The sequence below is a fragment of the Neovison vison genome, chromosome 12 (genome assembly GCF_020171115.1).
Source record: "Neovison vison isolate M4711 chromosome 12, ASM_NN_V1, whole genome shotgun sequence".
In the NCBI taxonomy this organism is placed as follows: domain Eukaryota; kingdom Metazoa; phylum Chordata; class Mammalia; order Carnivora; family Mustelidae; genus Neogale; species Neogale vison.
Window position 1 is genome coordinate 116,298,966 of NC_058102.1, and position 13,925 is coordinate 116,312,890.

General features: G+C 40.0%; 1 protein-coding gene across 4 annotated transcripts in view; it reads left to right on the forward strand.

Annotated features, from left to right (window-relative positions):
• Nucleotides 1-13,925, forward strand: part of NRP1 (neuropilin 1) — a 136,225-nt gene that overhangs the window by 4,762 nt on the left and 117,538 nt on the right. The gene's annotated exons all lie outside the window — the stretch shown is intronic.

Sequence of the window (13,925 nt, forward strand, 5' to 3'; positions counted from 1 at the left end):
TCACTATAGAGACAGCCTAAATTATTCTTCCTCACTTTATTGGAAAGAATTAGCTGTGCAGGCTTGGCTTTGCACAGTATGGAAAATGTATTTTAACTTTGTGGGCGAAAGCAGTCCACTCAGAGCCAGGTTTGCCCTTCTCTCTGGACACCCAGCGGACCACCGGTCTCTGTCTTGTCTACCTTACCCCATTCTGCCAATCTGCACAGGGAATATTCCCCAGACACTTGAACCTGAATATCTTCCTTTAATGAAGTTTAGATATAGAAGTAGTTTTAGGAAAGGGAAACAATCTTACTTAAATCTCAATTCCAAAGTGTTTCTCTGGAACTGATATGTTTTCTGAAGTTTTAAAATGGGTCAGTTCGATATAATTGTATACAGTGTAAATAGGTTACGAGTTCTATTGGATATGAACATTATTGTGCTGGGACATTCATTATTACAAGTGTTCTATTTGCAAATACATAGCCCTTTTAGGGAAGAACAGAATGATAAAAATGTTCCCACTTGTAAGAGGTCCTTAACTACCTGTTGAGTTGGTATGGTAAAACGAGTGTTTCGTGGGCAGGGAAATGAGATCATCTGGTTAATTCAACATTCTGGTGCTAGAGAATTAGCATACATTCATTGATCAATTTCCAGATAATCAGCATACACTACAGTGTAATAGAATTATGCCGATTCCAATTTAATCCTTGTTCTGTGCTTCAGGGCGTTATATTGACTTCTTAATCTTGTACAAAAGTTGCCATTAATAGTGTTGCAGCGACTGCTAGGAAACAGGGAATTTATTGCTGTTGTTGATGATATTCTGTATGGTGATTTTACAGTGTCAATCACCTAGACAACCTAGACATTTTTTCTTTCATTTTATTTTAGTTTGTTTTATTTTATTTTTTTGCTTTTTGACAATACTTTTTTTTTTTTTGCTTTTTGACAATACTTAAACGGCTTTAAAAGATATTTGTAAGAAACTCAACATAAAACATACTCAAGTAATATAACATTATTCCAAAGATAAGGCGTCATTATAGTTTAGCAAACTCATGCCTGCTAAGTCCTGATCTGAGAGTGGTGACCACGTCTGTGTATAAGATAATAGTTAATAAATTCAGAATAATCAGGAGTCACCAGCAGGGATGTGCTGATCAGTGTTGAATGACCGGATCTTGGAAGGGTATGGGTCAGGTCCTCATCTGTAATATTACCAATTTTTATAGTGTCATTCTGCTGGTGAGGCTTTTTTAAGGTTACCCAGTGAAGTGGTTTCTTAACTGTATCAACTGAGGGTTTGTTTTCTCTGAAAGTGCCATCTCCTGGCCAACCTCGAAAGGCTGATATATTCAGCCTGATGAAGTCAATGGAGATGATGGCATAGAAAATACCTTTCTGCCATGTTGCCACCTGATTGTTTTATCAATGAAAATTCCAAAAATGATAGAGGAAGAGCAACTGAAGACATTGCTGTCACTATCTTTCCAAGCTGGTCCATGTGACTCCTGGTCACTGTTGAAGGTTACACTGGAGATTCTACAAATGGGGCACAATTCTTAAGGCTTTTCTGAAGGCTGCAAGAAGAATCCACAGCTTTAAGTTGAAGTTAAAATTCCCTATAAAAATAGAAAATACCAATAACCCTTGGAAGAACAAATTTGTAGACTTCAAAATTTTACATTGAATGTGCAAAAGCTTGGCTTTGTTTTTGTTTTTTATTTTAGTGGGTTTGAGTTTGTTGGTTTTTTTTTTTAATTTATATTAGGCTACCTCCATAAAAGGAACTTGAGATAATACAACATCAGGTACAACAAACCACATTCAAGGAGCTAGTAAGCTTGTAGTTATCATTCCTGTTGAGATCAAGCTGATAGTTTTATTTGAGATATTTAATATCTCTCCTTGTTTCAGCTATATTATATGTCTAATAGCAATAAAAATTACTTGCTTTACCAATGTCAACAGGTTATTGGTAAGATAAAATGGGGTAGTGGATAGGAAAGCCTTTTGAAATGTTGAAAACTTCCCTCAAAAGAAGTTATCATTGCTATTACGATATCTCAAACAACTTGGTGATGGTTAGAACATATCAAGCTAAATATATAGATCCAGTAATGGGATGGTCCACATAAAATACACCCCCCAATTTCTCTTGAAAACGTCCAGTCTTTGTATAATCAACTTCCACCACGTGAAAGCTTAAGAAATTGATTCCTTAGTATATGTGTTTGTTGAGAAACATCCTTAAAAGCCAAGTAAACAAAAAAAAAACAAAAAAAAAAGTTGTTTTTGTTTTTTTTTTTTTTTTGTAGAGTGTAGGGATGGATAAGTAATTAAATGGATGACTTCTGGGAGGAAAAATATTTTTATTTACATTTGTATTGTTTTATTTATAATTGAATTAAAAACTATTTCATAGTTTTAACAATGCAATAAAGGGTACACAGTTACAACTTTTCATGTGAAGAACATGACCATAACTACGAACCTAAACTTACAAAAAGTTTTTAGAGTGAATATCAAGGGGCATTATTTCCATAGGGAAAATGAATGTATCAGGTTGTAATTGATAGTTTTAAAATGCAGCAATCTCTGTTTCAGGTTCCATTATGAGTCAGGTTTCTAGATAAATAAGCATCAAAACCATAATATTATAACTCCCTGAATTCTTTTATTGAACAAAGTGTGGTATCGATCAATCGCTCAATCAAGCAAGCAGGAGAACATCTGTCTGCAGGATAATGTTGTGCCAAGATGTGTAGCAAAACGGTCCAGTCTGGTTTTATTGTTATGTTGATAAAAGGTGGCTCGAGAATGTTCTGAAGGAGAAGGTGTGGAGGGAATTCACCAGCACAGTCCTCCACGCTTGTGAAGTCAAAGCACAGTTATAAGCAGAAAAGAAAGAAAAACGCAACCTGCCAAGTGTTTTTCGAGAAAGCAATGTTCATTGGGCACTGTACATGGTTTCCTGCATTTACACTGAGCTAGTTAGATCTCACCCAACGATAGTTTCCTTCAGGGGTAACGCAGACATCTTGAATCTCATAAAACTTTATATCTGCATAATAAACAAGAATGTCATTGATACAGTAGTTAGAATTTATGGAACTTTTCCGGTTTCCCAGCAATGCAAACTATCAGCATGATAATTTATAATGGGTTGTGACAAATACTGCTGAGCAAAGAGGTGTGTGATTACATTCAGATCAGATGTCCTCATCTGGGGAGCAATAAAAATTTCACAGACATTGGGTTAAAAACATTAAGAAAATGAATGTGGAGCTCCAGAAAGAGTCTAAAACGGTGGTAGTGTTGGAGGGAAAAAGCTCAGTAGTGGTCTTCTTACTCACTAGTTCCTGACTTCAGTCCCTGATTTGTCAGTGCTGTTTTGTAGGATTTCGCCAAGACACAAGCTAACGTGGCACAGATGCTTTTCTGTCTATAACTTAGGTGTGTATTCCCTTCTTAGTGGAACCAAAAAGAAGTGTTTTTTTTTTTTTTTCTAATTCAATGCAGTCAAGGGAGATTTCACTTTTGTAACTTCGTATGAAGTTTAATTACCAGAAAATTTTAACTAAATAGAGATGCTATTCAAGTTTTGGAATCTTGTTGGAACAAATCACACATCGTTTCTTTAATGCTACTTTTAAAATTACCTAAGTTATTACAAACTTTGAAATACAGGTCATTTCATTTATTGCTGTAGACCATAAACTCACTGAATGAAATTAATCTTCCATTAGTTTCTCAGATTTGATAATTTTCACACATTTAATTATACAGTGGTTACTTTGTCATTTATTGGCAATTTGGGAAATACAAGTTCCATTTTTGGTTTCCCTGAGTACTATTTTTTGTTTTGTTCCTTGCTTTTTTTACTTTGTTCAGCTGTGGGTTTTTTCATTAATTTTCATTTTTTATGCATTAAAATATTATTTATCTTAATTGGTGAATTTTTGACTTTTTGTACCTGAGGCAAGTGCCTTACTCTAGTCCTAGTCTTGTGTTTTAGACTATCCCTTAGACCAAAACAAAGCCTTTGTTTTATGGAAAACAGTGAGTATTTTAAACCAAAATATTTTTTCCGTTTTCTATATTAAATACAGAAGTATACATACTTTTATTAAAGGACGAAGTGTATGTAGAAAAATACAGTGTAAAATTTGATAAAATTTTATAAGGCGAGCAGAACCACATAAGCAATCCAAAGTAAACATTTCCAGCTTCCTATGAAGAATTCCCCTTTTGTTCAACTAGCCTTTGGCTTCAAGGAAGACTACTGTCCCAACATGTGATTCGATTTTTATGAATTTCAAAATAAGACAAAACTAAACTCTTGTCTTAGAAATCTGCGGGCACTATCCTTCGGGTGTGGTAAAATTCTCTGGAATAGAGATAGAACAGTGCATATAGTTCCCCTTCTGATAATAATAATAATAATAAAGTCATACTGAAGTGTATGCTAATGTTCTTCAGTGACTGCTGTAGAAATATCTCAAAGGTGGAAAGATACTTAGTGCAGCAGCTGAGCGTTTGGGCTCAGTTGATTTGTAACAAATATCTCATATTTGTTACATATACCACGAGTTTGTTAAAATACACACAACGTTTATGAACTAGAGCTTCCTTTGATGCAAGGCAAATAGAGAAAAATCTTCCCTGGCTTTATTTTTCAGTTTTTCATTGTTGGTTTTCATCTCAAGTAACTTCCCAACATGGGCGGTGTGGGAGGCACCACCACCAAGCTCAGTTCAATTAAAAAACTTTTGAGTGGTTAAGAACGAACCCTTCTCAGAACAACTGCTGGACAGTATTGTTGCTACCGCCTGCAGCGTCCTTGGTTACTACTCAGGCAGATAATTATCTACTTTCCTCCTTTTGATATTTTTCCCTATTAGCACTGATTTAATTTGAACAAAACCCCATGTGTTTAATAGAATTAATGTTCCTTTATTATTTTTTACTATAAGCAATCGCATTGTATCATAATGAATTCTGAGTACTACAAGGTTGTTGTGTGTTAGGCATTTCTGTAATTTGAAAGAAGCAACCTTTATGAGAAGCTAAAAGAGAAGGTTAGTTGAAATCTTATCAAATTGAATCAACATGTGCATGGCATTTCCAACCAGATTTCACTTGGGGAGCAGACACTTAAAAATTGATCCAAGTGAGACATATGCCTTCAGCCGGCATGCATATTCTCAGCTCCTTTTTTTTCCAGCATAAAACTTGATACTTGCATGCATGCTGACATACTCCGGCAGAAGCACACACACAAACACATATGTGCATGTGTGTGTGTGCTTGTAAAGGAGGCTACAAAATAAACTTAGCTAATTGCCGTTGTAGTATTCATCAAGGCTGATCATTAAGCCCAAAGAAGAACAAGAGACAAGATTAGTGTTCAGATCAGGTTCCAAATGCCTCCTAATTGGGTGTTTGTAATCAATCCTGATTGTAGGAGTCAGTGACTTGGCAGAACTTAGCACCTCAAAAAAAGGTTTTTTTCCTGCTATTCTGTGGTTGATGGAACTGTGTCTAGTATCTAGGTCAGTTAGGGATGGCGTGAGGTCGGGATAACTCTCAGATTGGCTGTGAAGCCTGCCAAACATATCGTGCTGGCTTATGGTTGAAATCACTTAGTCTTTGCAGTTAGCTTAGCAATTGAACTTCCTTCATTCAGAACTCTATGAAATTCTGCAGAAGAGCGGAGAGGAAAAATAATCTTGGCTTCTCTCTACTCAGTTGTCTTTTAACCTAGTTTTTCTCATGTTCGAGCCTAGGTCTATATTGTACGCAATCTTATATCTTATACAGTCACCATGTTTTTTTCTCCTTTAATTTAAATAATTAAAAGAGTGTTTGGGAAGGAATCGTCACAGCTGGTGCTTCCTGTCGGGTCCTTGCTCTATGTCCACCATGAAATAAGCACTGTACACACAATTTCATGCAAGCTTCCCGCCATCCCCATTTTACAGATGGCAGCACTAAGGTTTAGAAAAATTAAGTCAACTGAGCCCAAACGCTCAGCTGCTGCACTAAGTATCTTTCCACATTTGTGACCGATGGGGCTGGGGATGAAGTTCTTATCAAGTATTGCCCGTCTATCTGGTATTCAAACAGACATTTTCTTCTATGAAATACCTCACCAAACTCTGAATACAAACCAACTCATTCTGAGGAAGGACTGAATTTTTAAACTCTTGGTTCAGATTAGGTAAGAACTGCTAAAAACTTTCAACCAACAGGTGATTTTTCCACTCAGTTAAAAACTTGCCTGAACCTAGGGATGAAATCCTGGCAGAAAATATCTAAATTCCGGTCCCTTTGGTTGATGGACTTTGACAGCACAGAGCACATACAAACACAATATTTACTTAAAGCCTGATAACCAGGCAACCCAAGGGTTCGATTTATACAGTTGGTTCAAGGGACGCATGAGTTCCCAGCTGCGGGCTCCACTTCCTCCCAGACCCGGAAGTCAGAAGACTGCCTTGTCTTCCAAGCATTGCTCATTTACTTCATCTCAGCAAGTGTTGGGAAAGTTTGCTCTCCCACAGCTCCCTTATTTGTAAAGTCTCAATACTTGTATTTGCCATGGTGACTCTGTAAGGGTTAAAAGGGAGAATGTTTGCTCAGGCACTGGATTCCTATGAGAAACAGAGGAGTGTTTTTTGAGAAGAAACAGATGCTCTAGAGTATTTTGTTTTTATCTGGTCAGATACTTGTATAATCAGCCGGCCAGGTTGGAGGTGATGGCTTGTTGCTTCTGTGAGGGACTGGCATGTCACGGAGAGATCAGCCAGTCCCAGACTGAAAGAGGATGCTAAATGTCTCCTTATTCAAGTTCTGAAATTTCTTTAGAACAGCCAGAGGTGGCAAAGGCCAGTCCAATATTCCTGATTCCAACTTCTTGCCTGACTCTCCAACCAACAGATGCTACGAGCTGGAAAGCTATTGTGTGCAACAGAAGCAATCACTGAATTGGCAGTGAAAAAAAATGTGGTCAAAACCTTAGTCTTCCAGAGATAATTTTTTTTAAATTAAAAGCACTAAATTCCCAAATATAAAGAAAGAAAAAAAAAAGAACATTCTCTTGACTTGAAGAAAATAAATATCTAATAATAAAGGACACAAAGCCCCCCAGGCTCCGTAGTTTGACTTCCTCTCACTCGGGGGTGGAGGGGGATGTTGTTTTGGATGGAGTGACACCTGACGCCACTGTTTGGCCTTTTCTCTCAGTTCAGACCAGCCTGTCCGTACTTGAATAACTTGGGAAAGTGGGCATTTATTTGTAATGCAGTTGGTCCTAAAAAAAAAAAAATGATGAAAATTTCAATTTCTAGATCAATCCAACCTTGGAAAAAATGGCAGCCCCTAAAAATAACAAATCTGTCTGAATTCGACAGCAATGCTATATTACGCATGGAGCTCTTGGACCCGTCTGTCCAGGTCCCTCATTCTAACCGTACAGGTAAGGGTTCATCTCCCTCACTGGGTGGTGAACTCTTTGTAGGCAGACACCGTGTCTTCCTTACATCTCTACTGTCTACAGTCCCCATGATGCTTTGCACCTAGCAGGCACTAGCCTAACGGAACGCCACAGTGGAGAGTTTTATTGAAATTAAAGTCCTGAAAGAATAGAGAGAAAGCAAACAGTGTTGCCTCGAGTAGAGTCTACAGTTCACGAGAGGCAGTCTGGATGAAAGAACAGCAAAATTCAGCGAAGGGAGAGCAAAAGGGGTAATTTTGATAACTACGGGTCAGTGGTCTGAGCGCCCGTCTTTCAAAAAGACATGATGGCAGCCACTTCCTGGACACAGAGGTGGTAGCTTCATTTTTGTGTTCTCAAAATCTGTCCAGGTCCCTCCTCCTCCGTCCCCATCCACCCAGTCAGAGACATCAGAGCTGGGAGTTTGGCGCCTCGGTTTGCGGCTACACAGGCAAGGCCTGCAGATTGTCTGAGAGAGTGAGAGAGCAGGAGGGGTGGGCTCTCCCGTGGGCTGCCCTTCCACTGTCTATGTTTGAAACACGTTTTAGCGTTGCTTTTGCTGGAGCCAAAACATCCCACAATTCCCCTAGGAGCTTCTTCACTTCTACAAGGGGTGGCCCATAATTTTATTTTTCACTGAAGGTTGTTGACCCTGGACAGAGAGAACAGTAGGGGTTTTAGCACTGATTGGATTTTTTTCTATCTTTCTTTTTTTTTTTTTTTAAGATTTTATTTATTGGAGAGTGAGAGAGCTCACACACACAGGAGTAGGAGGGATGGACAAAGGAAGAGGACGAAGCTGACTCCCCACTGAGCAGGGAGCCCGATGAGGGACTTGATCCCAGGACCCTGAGATCACGACCCAAGCCAAAGGCAGATGCTTAACCAACGAGCCACCCAGGCACCCCGCCCCTCTTTTTTTAAGGAACAAGTTTTACATTTTCCTTATCCTTTATTCCACTGCCAATTTCTTTGTTCCTGAGTAATGGTTCGGTGATCTTGGTTTAGTCCTTTAAGACCCATCCTCATTTCCTTCTTTAGCTCTTCTAGCCTCATACCTAGTGCGTGTGTTAGTTCATTAACTCAAGCAGGGAATTTCTGATTGTCAGGGGACAGTGTTAGCAGCTCTGTGAAAGTGTTCTGGTGAGGATCAGGGGTGTGTGGATCATAATTGCATGTCTACCCTCCCACCTGGGAGGCAGGATTCAGGGCGGGAGGACTGCCTCACCGTCCACGAATGGCTTGGCGATGGCGCTGTGAATACCGTGGCTTTGACCGTGTGGACCGGCGCAGCTCAGGAAGGTGTAGCATCAGGCTCTGATGGACGCCCACAACCCAGACAGAGTCTCAGTTCACCTTTTTTCTTCTCTTTCTTAAGACAAAAAAAAAAATGTTTTCCTTCCCCTACTATCTCAGTGACACAGTGCTGATGACATAACGAAGGTGGAAGTATCTTATGAACACAAGAGAAATAGGTTAAATAAAGCCTAGGTATTACTATAAGAGGAAGTGCATCCGTGGGTTTTGTTCCTTAAAATAAGTTCAGACTGTAAACAATAACGTCTGCATCCTCAGGAGAAGGCACTTATAAATATTTCAAAAGCACTGCACATGTCCGCAACAGAGATAGTATCTCATGCTCAGCGTGTTCTCAGCAAACGAGAGTTCTGAATGTTCTCATACTAAGTTGGCTGGATAAGTGGGTTATAATTGCCTTCCTCTAAAATTCCTGATGGGTGGAGTTTCTGGAAAAATCCCACGGAAGATGCAATCCCAAGATCCCAAACTTGATAATAGCATTAATAAGTATTTTTTTAAAATCACAATTTTCTCAAGGGTGCCTGAGGACTTAGAAATCTATTCAGCACACCCAGATGGTAAAGCAGTCCATACTTTATGGAAGGTGGGAGCCAGGATCATGGTGGCTGCTACAGTCGGGATGCCAGTCCTTTCTAATCAGTTAACTCTGCCACTAAATTCACGTGCAAGAAAGAGGAAATTAGGTGGATTTTGTATTATAAATCCATAGAGAGTTTATGGGAAAATACACATTTTTAGATTGATGGTCCTTCCCATTCTCGTTCCTGTCCCTCCACTTCTCATGTCCCCAGGTCCTTTAACTTCGCCATCTCCTTCCCCCATTTTTGGTTGGGACAGATTTCCCCATAGTGAGGAGGGTCTCCGTGCTAATGAGGAAAAGCCATTTCATCTAGCAGAAAGGGTTGCTTTCCTTCTTGTGGGACCATGATCAGCCTCCTCAGGTCAAACAGATTCTGTAGGACTTTCCTACGCATGAGTAAAAGAAGTCCTCCAGGGAACTTGTTACCTTCAAACAAATATTTCATCTTCTGCCTTCCCTGGTACTGCCACGGGTACTGAAAGGAGTGTCTACACTCTACGGCTCTACCTTCTCACTTAACTTTTTTCAGCATCACTCCTGTCCCTTCCAGTTGACTGAAACTGCTTGCTTAACTGCTCCATTCCAACCACTCTTCTAATGCCCAGGCCACTGGCTTTGCCTTGACCCTGATTTTTTTCGCCCTTTGTACGACATTATATGCTATTGACTACTCTCTGTACATCAGAGCTTTCTTCTTCTCTGTATCGTGTCATACTGTACCATCGTGGATTCCTCCCTACCTCTCTTTTTGGACTTTCTCCTTCTCCTCTAACATTAAAAGACAGGCACTGGCAAAACCTTTGCCCTGAATGTCTTCTCCCTGAATAGCTTTATTGATCTCAGCCACTCACCTCTCCAAAATTTCTGTCCAGCCCTACATTGTCCAGCCCTAAACATTGGACTCAAACTTCCAAATCCATTCCAGACAGTGTTGACTGCCTGAGTGGTAGACCGTTGCCACAAATGAAAAAATCTGGTTTTGTACCACCCCTGCCTTTTCATTTTTTAATTGACTCCTTCCTTTCCTGTGTATCCAAACTTGACACTCTAGAATCTCTCCCAGTTCCTATTTGTCCCCCAGGTGCAGTCAGCTTAAGGCCTCAGCATTGAGTATCTACAACACCCTTCCTTCTTTCTTTTCTGTTCCATTTCCACTGCTACTGCTCAAATCCTAACACTTTTTCACCCACTCTCAGGGCTGTTGCATTAGCGACACAAAGGGACTCTTCTCAGTTCTTCCTCTTTGCTTAGAAAGCTTGAGCATCCTGTTCCCCATCCTGCTTCTGTCGGTGTTTCTCAGTCTTCCACAACATAACTTCGTCCTGTCCCTCTGCTCTATCTCCTGTGGCATCCCGATATATTCTTGCCAAAATATACTGTAGCTCTTTAGACTCACTCCTACTTTATCTCCCCATGCCTATTCATTGGGTGTTTTCTTCACATACCTTGTGTCCCTGTCAAAATATTGCATATCATTCTAGTTCCATCTGAAGTGCTCCTTTGTAAAGCCATTTCCGAGAACCAATGACCAATTAAATGTGATCTCTCCCTCTGTGTCTTCCTGCACCCCAAGAACTGTGTTTCTACATCTTTCATGCTCTTTAAAATATTCTGTCCTGTCATAATGTCATAATCATTAATATTCTGCTACTCTTCACCCAACTAGCTCATAAGGTGCTCAAGAACAGAGTATGATACTGTTTTCCACCACTAGCAGAGCCTAGTGTAGTGTTTCATCTGTAATAGGTGCTTAATTAACATTTCTGAATCGAATGGACCAACTGACGTCCAACTGAGTCTTCTCCAACATGTTCATCTAGTACGCAAGAACCAAGTCAGCTTTTTAGGAAAAGCTCTGACTTAATCAGACTATTAAAATGCACACTTATGCTTCTCATTTACATGGTAAACTCTTCCTTTGCCTGGGCAGTGGAGTCAACCTCACACTTTTCCTCTAAAAATCTCTATTTTTAAAATCACCTAAGATTTCTACATGTGAATAGCTTTAGCTAAATCTCAACAAACATGCAAAGGTAATGCTTGACTGAAAGCTTTGCTTTCTGTCTCACACTCATCTCCACAATCTGTTTTGGAGTTAGAGACATCACATGCATTAACAGTAGAGACATATGTCCCGATTGTTGAGTGTTTTCTAACATCCCCGCAACTCCCTGGACTTCATGTCACTACTCTAGAAACTTTGTCCATTGTCTGTTCATATCTGGGCGCATGGCCAAACCACCTTTATATAAATTTAGCGCAAATAATTTAGAGCCTTCCCGCATTCTAGCTGGCAACCCCAATACATGCACGTTAACTTCACAGCAGGCTTGCTGGGGACGTTGAATAAAGTGAGGTTCTCTGGAACAGAAGTCAGCATAGGATGGATTCTGAGCAGAAGGGTGTAAATACGTTAGTCCGTATTACCAGATAAATACCAAAGCCCAAGTCTTGGTGCAGCTACATGAAGATACCACTCTGGGGAGGAGCTAGACTGAGCTAGCCCAGAGGTTGCTGAAATAGACAATAAGGGATTTCAGCTGCTCCCCTGGTTCACATCATCCCAATGTTTCCTGAGTGTTTCTGTGGGTCACAGTGAACTGAAGTCAACCTAAGAGGAAGAGATGAACAAATGGCATGGGCATGGCTATCCCTACAATAGTGAGTCATCCCGGCCACCACAGTTCATTTTTGTATTTCTTACCATCTTTCACTGAGTTCTCTGGGTTACCGTCAAATGCTTCTGTTCTCTGTCTAGTCTAGAAACCCATAGCACACCCTCATCCTTCCATCTCCAGGTCGTCCGCAACCAGAGAACAGAACGACTTAGATGATAAACTCTTGCATTTCCATGGAGGTCAAGGACGAGCTGGGGCAGAGGCAGAAGTGCTGCCTGACTGTGCCTTCATTTTATTCTCCTTTGTGCCAGTCCCACCTTCATCGTTCCCTTGGGTGACTTGCTTAGCTAACAGTGTGGTCTTCATGTGTGATGCCGATAGGATCCCGTCACGATCCTGAATTCTAGAAGTGACTCAGCCTTTGTTTTGTAGAGCTGTGGGCTCTAGTATTTCATCTTTCTGGGCCTGCATTTCTTCATCTGGGAAATGAGAGAGAGAGGTTCTGTGCTTTCAGCCCTTTGACCTCTAATCTAACAGCATTCTGTGTGTGCAGGGGAATCCTGTCGCCATAAAAGCATATTCCAAAGATGGTTTTTCTGATGATTAAGCTGGGTGCTTATCCCTGGTCCTTCCTTTGTCTTTGACAAGACACCCCACACCTTTTCTCTTTGTCTCTCTTTAGCTCTGAGCTACTCCAGCTCAGTCCAGACCCTCCCTGCCTTTTGCAAAACAGCCCCTCCCCTTTCCTTACCCTTTCTTTTCCTCTGAGACACTTTTTTATGTCAGTTTTCTACCCCTAAATTTTATCAGACATTTTAGATTCTATCTCGGCAAGATTTATTCCAGAGAATTGCCCATTTCCCCACCTTGACCCTAGTCTTCTCCATTAACAGGGGATTATTTTAACTCATCGGTTATTTGGAAGAACTGGGAACGTGGTCCTCAGAAATGCTCATTTCTTGTTCTGCTGTCACTGAATATGATATTTTCAGGCAGTGGAAATTCTGTGCAGGAATAAGCTGTTTATTCTTGAAACTAGATGGGCCACAGGCCAAGTTCAAGGTGTAATTTAACTGCAGTTGATAACCCTAAGAGTTAATCGAGACTCGGATTTGATCACTAACACAGAAATAGCTCTACCTTACCTTTCTGCTCAACATAGCTTATTAAAATTAGATTGTGAAAAATAGAAATTGCATTGGAAAAAATACAGAGGAATGACAACAGCGATTTTGTTAATGAATCCCACCTCACTCTTTATGTCTCAAAGGCAGCTAAACTATGTAATAAGCTATGCATCTATTTGTAAAACAGTCTCGAATTAAGGAGCTTATTCAGATACCATTGTAAAAATAATTTTCTGAAATTGTGGTCTATCAACAGGAGATAAGATGGCACTTGGTTGTCGCCTGCTGAGGCCCATTATGAATATTCTATTTCAGAGGCAAATCACACTGTAAATACAATGTTCAGATTCATTTATTTCCACAATAGCATTTTTGCAAAGGTGCAATTTCATAATTTGACTTAGCAGTGATAGCACATCATCATTTCAAAGCTCTTTATAACCACTGGTTAATTCACACATCCTGGGGAAATTGTTTATTTGTACCAGATCCATTTTAAAGTGAAATCACCACAACATACAAAGATAAAGAAACTTGCCAAAGGCTAAACAGGGACAGAGATTGTGGTTAACTGTCCTTCTACCCGTTTCCTTTCCTTAGCGCTTGTGACTAGGCGTTTCTGGACATGCGTGTGTTCTCAGTAAAAACCAAGGGCTCTATTAATGATTCTATTATGGGCAGGAAGCTTGGTTTAAAACAGTAAATCCAAGTCATTCAAGATGCAAATGCCAGCAGGACTTGAAATGTAAGAACTTATTAATTGTACTTTTCTCCTCTGTTGGGGTCCCCCT